The sequence below is a fragment of the Chenopodium album genome, chromosome 14, assembly GCF_948465745.1.
Source record: "Chenopodium album chromosome 14, dcCheAlbu1.1, whole genome shotgun sequence".
In the NCBI taxonomy this organism is placed as follows: Eukaryota; Viridiplantae; Streptophyta; class Magnoliopsida; order Caryophyllales; family Amaranthaceae; genus Chenopodium; species Chenopodium album.
The window spans coordinates 51,434,850-51,444,015 of NC_137847.1; the positions used below are offsets into that span (position 1 = coordinate 51,434,850).

A 9,166-nucleotide genomic window follows, 5' to 3' on the forward strand; every position below is an offset into this window, starting at 1 on the left:
AACTTCTTGTGTTGAAATTTTCAAACTATCAACACATATATGCATATTCCAAGCTCATATGCCACATGCCGAATCGTGCCGTGCTCATGTGCCTAAGCTAAATTTCACATATTACCGTGTTTGTCGTGTTAGATGGATCGTGTCATGATTTTCCCAAATAAAGGTGGTCCACAACTAGGCTTGCACAATAATGTGTCGCGTCTACACTCTACACCATACGATGCTCGTGTCGTGCTGTTTTTAGGCTAGCCTGGCCCAATGCCAAATTTAGATGCGTTAGGTCATTGATATAGTGTAATGTAAAAGCGATGCTGTATAAGGATTTCTATAGCAATCAAATGTTGTGAATCCTCCCCTCACAAATTTAATTTTTTTTTTTTTTGGGTGGATTACTGGCCCACATATTCTTATGTAGATATGAAAATGTCTTCTTGACTTCTTTCCTCTATTTTAGATAAACTGCAATGGGTGAATTAATGAAATATATACATTTGACAATGATTTTTAGTTTTTTACTAACCTATACAAGTGCGTTGTGCATATGTGACGTTTTAAAAATAATTTCAAATGTATATTTTCAGCATATATCACATTTTTAATAATTTTAATCGTAAAATGTAAAAACAATATATAGATTTGAGTTCAAAATTGTCATTGCAATTTAAATAGTTGCATTATTTAACCTAAAACAGAGGGTGTATGACCTTGTGATTATGTATGAAATTAGTTTTAATTTGATCAAGTACTACTTATTGTCCATCTAAAAAGGCCTAAACCTTACCATGTTGAATCAAGAATCTAGGTGAGATTTTTTTTTTTTTTTTTGAAAGAATCTAGGTGAGATAATTAAAAACTTCAATTTATTTTACTCACCATTTATTTATGTGATTCGTGCACCTGGGTGTACCATGTGCATGGTACGGCATGATACACCCAGATTAAGCAGAAAAAAAATGGCTTATAATTATAAAGAACATTATGAATTTATAAAAGAACACAACATTATAATTTAAAGGACACGGTTTATTTCTATGAAACAGTTTGTAATTAGTTAAAAGATAATTAATAATTGATTTTTACCACGCATTTAATATCAAATCATTCTAAAATATTCGGTTTTCGGAATTTCTTAATCTAAAATTATTTTTGACTAAAAGTAATTCAAGGTTTCCTTTTCAAATTTCAAATATTCAATATTCAATATTCAAATTTTCATTTTTAAATTTCAGTTTTCAAATTATTTTATTTCAGTCATTTTCTTTTAACAAGATTCTCAAAAAGTTGATCATATTTTTTCACCATATTTTTTATTTTTATATTATTCATCTTAATAATAAAGGAACATTGTTTGTAATATAAAGAACATAGTTTGTATTATTGATATGTAAACAACATGTTTAATCTATTGTAAATAACTTATAGAATATTGTTTGTAATAATGTAAAGAACATATAGTAGTACGTAGTAGTTTTGTTTATCAAAAAAACATATAGTTCAGGCTCAAAGAACATATTAATCAAACTTAAAGAATATATTCCATTCCAATTTAAAAATAAATATGTACCCAAAAAATGATAAAATAGCATTCATCATAATATGAAGAACATCATCTTCAACCTCAGAAAATAACAAAAAGAAAGAAAAAAAATTTAAATTGAAAAATACCTTTTCTCCCAGCAATAAATTAGTCAATTACATCTTTTGATTAAAAGATTCAATAGAACGACAAAATCAACCCTGTAACCTGTAATGACATTGAATCACTTTAAAATTCAAAATTTACTATGGTTTATATCTCTATATCAACTCAATTTCTCTCTCTTAACATTAAAAATAAAAAAAGAAAAAAAAATGATATTCTGTGTAGTGTTTATCAAAATTAAAATGGAATGCAAATAATAAATCTATTCCATAAATTAAAGAGTATAAATACCAAATCAATCCCTTAAACCAAAGAAGGAATCATTTTAAACCAAAGAAGGAATCATTTTGGAATTTTTTGCTCTTATACCTTAAATTTATACATAGTACAATGTTCTTTTCATTATTATTCTTGTCTTTTGACCGATGGTACACCCGAATTTATGATGAAATTTTCAAAGATTGATTAGATGACTAGATTTTCGATCTTAATTGGTTTACTCATTAAGCAATGAGTTCATGTGTTTCTCAAGGCTTGGCAGACGATGGTTGTCATCATATTTGTACATAATTGGAATCCTCCTTGCTAAATTAAGCAGAGCATTTTTTATATCTATTGAAAATGGAGACTGAGATAGGCACTCTTCATTGAGGTACTTCCATGCTTCTGAAATCATCCCTAATACTTGTTCGCGTGCACTTTCATCTGAGCTTTCTTGGTTCTCATTCATGTAACACGCTACAAATGATCCATCGTAACCATCTTGATCCTCATCCTACAAATTAAATGTAACATATTTTAGTAAGGTTCGAAACACAAAATCTTGTATGAGACAGTTTCATAATTAAATAACGTACTACAAAACTAAAGCAATACATGACATACCTTGGCACTCCCTAGGTCATCCCAAAGACAAGAAGTGTACCCGTCATAGTAGCAATTCTAGGATGGTTAATCCAAATATTTGTGTTTTTAACATTTCTTGCTTCACCCAAGAGTGAGAAGAGGGTTGCAAAAACAACATAAACACCAGAACTAACCACTCCATTCTTCAAATACTCCTTAGTTGTTGGCAAATGCTCGTAAGCAAACCATCTTGCTTCTACTAAGAAAGCATTGCATAACTCTGCCCACTACATGTATATCAACAAATACAACATATTATTTCCTAAATAACAATAATGCACGTAGGATTTCAAAAGGAGGTACGATTTATAATGACTCTGCCATTAACAAATTGAAAGATTAGTAAGAGATTCATGGACATACCCGTTTTGTAAAAACTCTTTGGGGTTCCATCCATGTTTAATGTAGATTTTGTGGCTCATCTCCGTTGTAGTGTCAAAAAGTGCATTAAGGCAAGTTTTCATGTAGTCCGGCAAACCTTTGATGTTGGCATATTCCCATCTATTGACTGCTTCGGTGAAGAGAGTGAGCTCGTCGAGTTTTCCATACACATCAAAAATGTCATCAATGACATAAACAAAAGATATCGATTTTGTGATTCTGTTCTTAGATCTGCCTTATCTGGGCCAGGGAGGGCGACCGAGGACCACATATGCCATTTTACTGGTTGGTTTCTTGCATGCTCCAACACCTCAGCCATGTGAAGTTCGTTCCACCACCTAAGTAAAATGAACATAAAAATCCAATCATAAATCATTACTGATGATTGATGAATAATTATTTATGTAGGGAAATTTGTTTGAAATTATGTTTCGTACCTAGAAACTTGATTAATTTCATTTTTAAGGGTGGTTTGAGACATGTTGACATCAATTTTAGCTAGTTCTTGTATATCTTCGATCCAATCATTCATACCATAACAATCATCATGTAGATAATTTAGCAAAGTTTCAAAATTGTGTATTTGGTTCTTTGCAGTAAGTCTAGGAAGGCTTTTATGAAATGGATTGTTAAGCGTGTTTCTTATTATCGCGGTCTCATCAGATCTTTTGACATGCTCCAAAGACGTCTTTAGGAGATTCCATGTAAATTCACTAGCTTCATCAGGTATTTGATCCCCTGGGATGCCTAGCTCCGATGCCTCGAAAAGACTAATTAGCCCTTTTGTGTCTTTCTCAAGCTCTTGTTTGAATCTCCCATTGTTGTCTATGAACTTTTCGAAAATATCTGTACGTGTAAATGGACACCAAATTTTACATACTACCTCCGTTACAGGTTATGTGCAACGATTTGACATAAAGTAGAGAGAGAAAATGTCTAATCGTTGCACATAACCTGAAACAGAGGTAGTATTAGTAGTGTCATATTAAAATTTCTAAATCAAGTGATAATATCACTAATATATATGATAATAAATTTATTACAAAGAAATCGGTTGTATAATTGTTTTATGATGCTCTCTAATCCATAATTTACTAAGCTATCATTATTAAGTACATTCATAACCCATTCATTGCCCTAACTTATAATAAAAAATAAATAAAAATAATAATAAAAAAAGAAAAAAAAGAAAGAAATAATGGAAGTGGAAATAAGTACAGGTTAATGAGTTATAATAACAAAATAAAAATGGAAAAAGGTATATGTATATGCTGTTTAGAATAAGTCAATAAGACTCCGATATAGAAAATTACAAGACTTGCTTGTAATTCTATAATTAATCAATATAATAGTATTAACTAGTCCAGAGTATTACGGAGTAGGGCTGTTCATTGGTCCAAGATCGGTCCGGACCAGGCCAAAGATCAAAATATTGAACTTGAACACTGAAAACTGGACCGATTAAGCTAGAATTGAAACCGAATCGAACAGAAAAAAATCGGTCCAAAACCTGGACCGGGCCGATTTGAACTGATTTTAGAATTTGTATAAAAAAAAATTACCTAAATTTTAAATAATTTATGAAAAATTCGAAAAAAAAAAAGGAAAAACAATATTATTTTAACATCTTTTTTTATATGTTTAGTACAAAAAAGCTCATACGACTAAGGTTTTCAAGGTTGTTAAGGACAATCTTAATCATCATTAAAGGTTTTATGCAATGTATAATTTTAAGCAAAAACTCTGTCCGATCCAAGACCGGTTTTCATAGGGTTTGGACCGAATCGGAAAAATAAATTCCTCGACCCGAAAACCGGATCGCTTAATTTGGTCCTATTCGGAACGTGGGTCCGGACCGATCTGGTCCATTTTTCATTTTTAACACCCCTATTACTGAGTACCTATTATACGTTACATTTTTATTTTTGCCTTTTAAATGTACGTTTAAATTGTTTATGGTTAATAAAAATTTGTCAATAATAAGAATAAAATGTTTAGTGTAAAATCATCAAATAACCGTTGCAAACACAAATAACTAAATAAGATTAAGATAGCATGAAATGTAAGACAATCAACCTGCTTGTACATTGTATCCTCCTTGTCTTAGTAGCCGAAAGCGAAGAGCAACACCATGAAGGTTATCACCACCACCTTCACTTCCGGTTTCGCTACATTTTCTCAGTACATGATGGATATCATCTCGAAAGTAGCATTCGAGTCCTAACCTCTGGATGGCATCAATCATAACCAACTCTTCTACGTGATCAACACTGCCTTCACTCGATTTGTTTGCCATTGTTTTCTTTATCTTCTTGACCAATTGCTGAAATTGATACTCTTGCTGTAAATAATGGGAAAAAAAAAACAGTTACATAACTTGTATATTATAATTTAATAAGCTAAATGTAATAATCTATACAAGCTTAATAAACTATGAGTACAACCATAGTTTTTCAAAGATGAGATAATCAACCCCATTTGTAATTTGTATTGCCTGTTTATCCGACCGAAAAATAAAAATGCAATAATAATAAAGATTAAATAAGATTAGATGACTCAACTGGGAAGGAAATAATATGGGACTGGTCTAAAAAGCTCTGCTTTACAAGGGCAGAATTTCCCTTGATGTAATTTCTTGTATTTGGGTCGTCATTATGAAATTATATGACTAATTAATTTGGGATTTTTAAGAGTAATAGAAGTTGTTATTTAATTAAAGGGGAATTATATGTATATATTTTTTTTTCTTCTTGTTTGTAAAATACGAAGAGAAGACAGCCTTATTTATAGTAATGAAGCAGATATTATCACAATCCTAGCCTTTTTCTAGTCAACTGTTAAATTATTGTTTTTATATTTTTTTTTTTTTGAAAGAACTATTAAATTATTGTTTATCACGTATAAAATGAAAAGGCTGATGAAGTACGGAATAAGTAGTAAAATTAAACTCGAATAATGAAAATGATTATTTTTCCTTGCAATAATACTCCCTCCGTTATTAAATAGTTGTTTCACTTTTCTTTTTCGGTTGTTTTTAAATACTTGTTTCATTTTCTTATTTGGAAAGTTTTTACAATATTTAATTCATTTCTCTTAAATAGTGGACCCAACATAAATTATATTTTATTAATTTCATATTCTCTCTTCTCTAATTCTCTCCACTACTTTTGCTTTTTACAATTTTTTATTCTTTCATCTACCCTACTACCTTCATATTTTATTACTTTCTCCAATTTCTCCTAAAACTCCACACATGAGAAATGAATCAAGTATTCAAAAACGGAGGGAGTAATACTTCTACAATGACTTGAGTTGAAAAATGACCTTCAGTCCTTCATTATTGATCCGCTTTAGTCTGAAGCCTTGACAACTTAAGGTCCCAGTTTTTTGTTTTTACAAAAGTTACCAGCTTTAAAATGTGATTTTGTACTCGGTTTAATAAATGTATACGCATGCGTCCACATCTACTGGGTCTGTAGGGTCTTGGGGCTAAAATCAGTATGGACTACCTAGTACTAAATTTATAATCGGTCATTTGTATATCTGGGTGTACCATGGATAAAAGTGGAAAGAACATCACTTATTATTGCAAAGAACATCACAAATATATAAAATAACACAACATCAGGAAATAGTTAAAATGATTTGTAAATTAATATTAACATTTAACAATATTTCAAAAATCATTAAATTTCAATCGTTTATTTTTTAAAATTATGTTTCTCATTTTTCAAATGACAACCATAGGATCATCCTTTATTGAGTAGCCTTTGTTAATTTCTCATAATTTGTATTTATTAGTAGTATAATATTTTTTTAGTGAAGACAATAATGAAAATGCCTTTAATTTATTTTCAACATGTGACTATGTGAGCACCAATTTTGAAGGATATTTAGGGTAGTTTATTAAGTTAAAAGGTGTAAAGTAGGAGTACATAGGTAATTATACATGAAATAAAAAAAAATAAAAATAAACACTTAATTTTAAGACACCCGATTAGGAAAATAATGACATAATAAAAGGGACGAAGGAAGTATAATCTACTGCAGAGTACGGAGTATCTAGTTATTTATTTCAATAATATGTATATATTTGTACATTTTTTTATGAGTATTGTTTGCTCAGTTACTACAGTTAATGTTCATTTGGATGATCTCAACAGGATAAAAAAAATGATACTTCCTCCATTTTTATTTGTTAGTCCCATATCCTATTTTGGGCTTTTTAAAAAAGATCTGCCTATATTAAATATATTCCATTTTTAACTTAATTTTTTTGGTCCTATTTTACGCATATTAATTAAAAGCTTGTAAAAATTGAAGGTACATTGGTTAATAAAATGTCAAAAACTCTTCTAATTGGTTAAATAAATTGATTAAGGATTGATGACATGACTTTAAGTAAGGGAATCCCTCACTTGAATTATGCAATTATGGTAACCTTCTCCCAAAAAAATTCAAAAAATTTAAATAAGGCAAAACTAATTAATTATGAGTTGTTTTGTACTTTATTGTTATTTCAAACTTATTTTAAGTGATTGATTCCATATGGGACAATCATATGATAGCAGAGGGAGTAACTAATAAGGCTCTATTTACTTTACCTTAAAATAATAATAGTCACTAAAATAATTTCAGTTTAGCAAAAATAATTTCAGTTCAGACAAAATAATTTCAGCTCAGTAAAAATTAGTAAACTTGAAGAAGAAATATAATAGAAAATCAGTAAAAATAATTCCAATTCAGCAAAAATAAGGTGAAGTGAATGAGACCTAACGGTATAAAAATCAAATTTGGAATTTATTAACTACTTTGTATCAGCTTAACTTTTTATTTGAGTTAATCCCCTAACATCACATCATATCAAATTCAAAAGGCAATGTGACAAGATCACGGTTTCAAACTCCATCGGCCATCTCTTCAAATTGAGTAATTAGTGATGGGTATGGGTTACGATAATAGTCAAAGTTTTACCCTTTACCGAAAGTGTACAGTGCATACTTCTTTTTTTTCAGAAGTGTTTTTAAACTTTTAGAGCACAAAAAAGGAAAGAGATCAGAGTGCTAACCATGGGTCTCACTAAATCTTGAGAGACTATTTGGGTGATTTACACTATCCACTTTGCTTATTAATTAGCTTTTAAATTGTCAATTTAACCAATCTCTACTATTCATTAGTCCAAGACTATCACGGACCTTTATGTGATTGATTAAATGATCCATTTTCATGCGTTATAGCCTTCAATTTGGCTTAAGAGAATTTTTTTTGGATCCAATAAGGTTTTTTCTACAAGTGCTTACCGTGATTCCCAAATGGTCTTGAAAGCAAAGACTTACTTGATGCTCGAAAGCATATCATTCATACCTTGGCATACCTCTCGACGGGGCCTAAGAGAATTTTTAGGATCCAATAAGGTTATTTACATCATGCGTATAAAAAAACTTCAGGCAATGATGTGAATGCTCAAGCTTACCTACTTACTGTAGTATTTTTGAAAAATTGTACTCTATAACTTTCATATGCTATTCGTGAATAATGTTTCCATTTGAATAATTGTACTCGATCATTATTTTGAAGTACTATCCTTCTTTAATTGATGTGCATAAAAAAACTACAGGCAATGATGTAATACTCAAGCTTACCTACTTCGTATTTTTGATATCTATCTGTCTCTTTCGATTTTATTTTATTTTATTTTTTTTATTTTTTATTTTATTTTATTTTATTTTTTTTTTTTTTTTTGTGAAAAGGATCAGAATTTAATTAACTACTCCACCCCTCTGAAGTAGCAAAAACGTGTACAAAGTCAAAAGCATACACCGCCCCTCTGTCTCTTTCGATTAACTTTATGATTTGTGGTTCTTTATATTTACTAATTTACTCTCTCCGTTTCTAAACAAAGGTTACCTTTAGTAATTTTACATGGATAATAATTTTTTTTTTAAATGTCACGATTATTCAATCTAATATCATATAATAACAAATATATAAAGCTAAACTTTTAGCCAGGTCACGAGGCAACGACACTTGGCGTTCTAACTTTTCGCCAAGTGTCGCGTCACATTGGATAGATTTAAATAGATTTCATAAGATAAAAAAAAAAGAAGTTAGTTTAGAATTATATTTGGATAGAATTTTAAGATGAAATTGTTAGTTTAGAGTTTTATTTTTGATAAAATACCAATATTTCAGATGTACAAATTAAATTATAATTTTATTCAAAAAAAATGAGATTAT

The 9,166-nt window shown here is 29.8% G+C and overlaps 1 pseudogene across 1 annotated transcript; it reads right to left on the bottom strand.

The window, feature by feature from the left end:
• Positions 1-2,067: 2,067 nt before the first annotated feature.
• LOC145579513 ((3S,6E)-nerolidol synthase 1-like) lies at positions 2,068-5,668 on the bottom strand (annotated as a pseudogene). The gene is made up of 6 exons (XR_014099159.1): positions 5,491-5,668; positions 5,006-5,270; positions 3,367-3,775; positions 2,908-3,267; positions 2,528-2,775; positions 2,068-2,417 (listed from the first exon to the last, which is right to left on the bottom strand). The product of XR_014099159.1 is annotated as a (3S,6E)-nerolidol synthase 1-like (transcript).
• Positions 5,669-9,166: the final 3,498 nt, after the last annotated feature.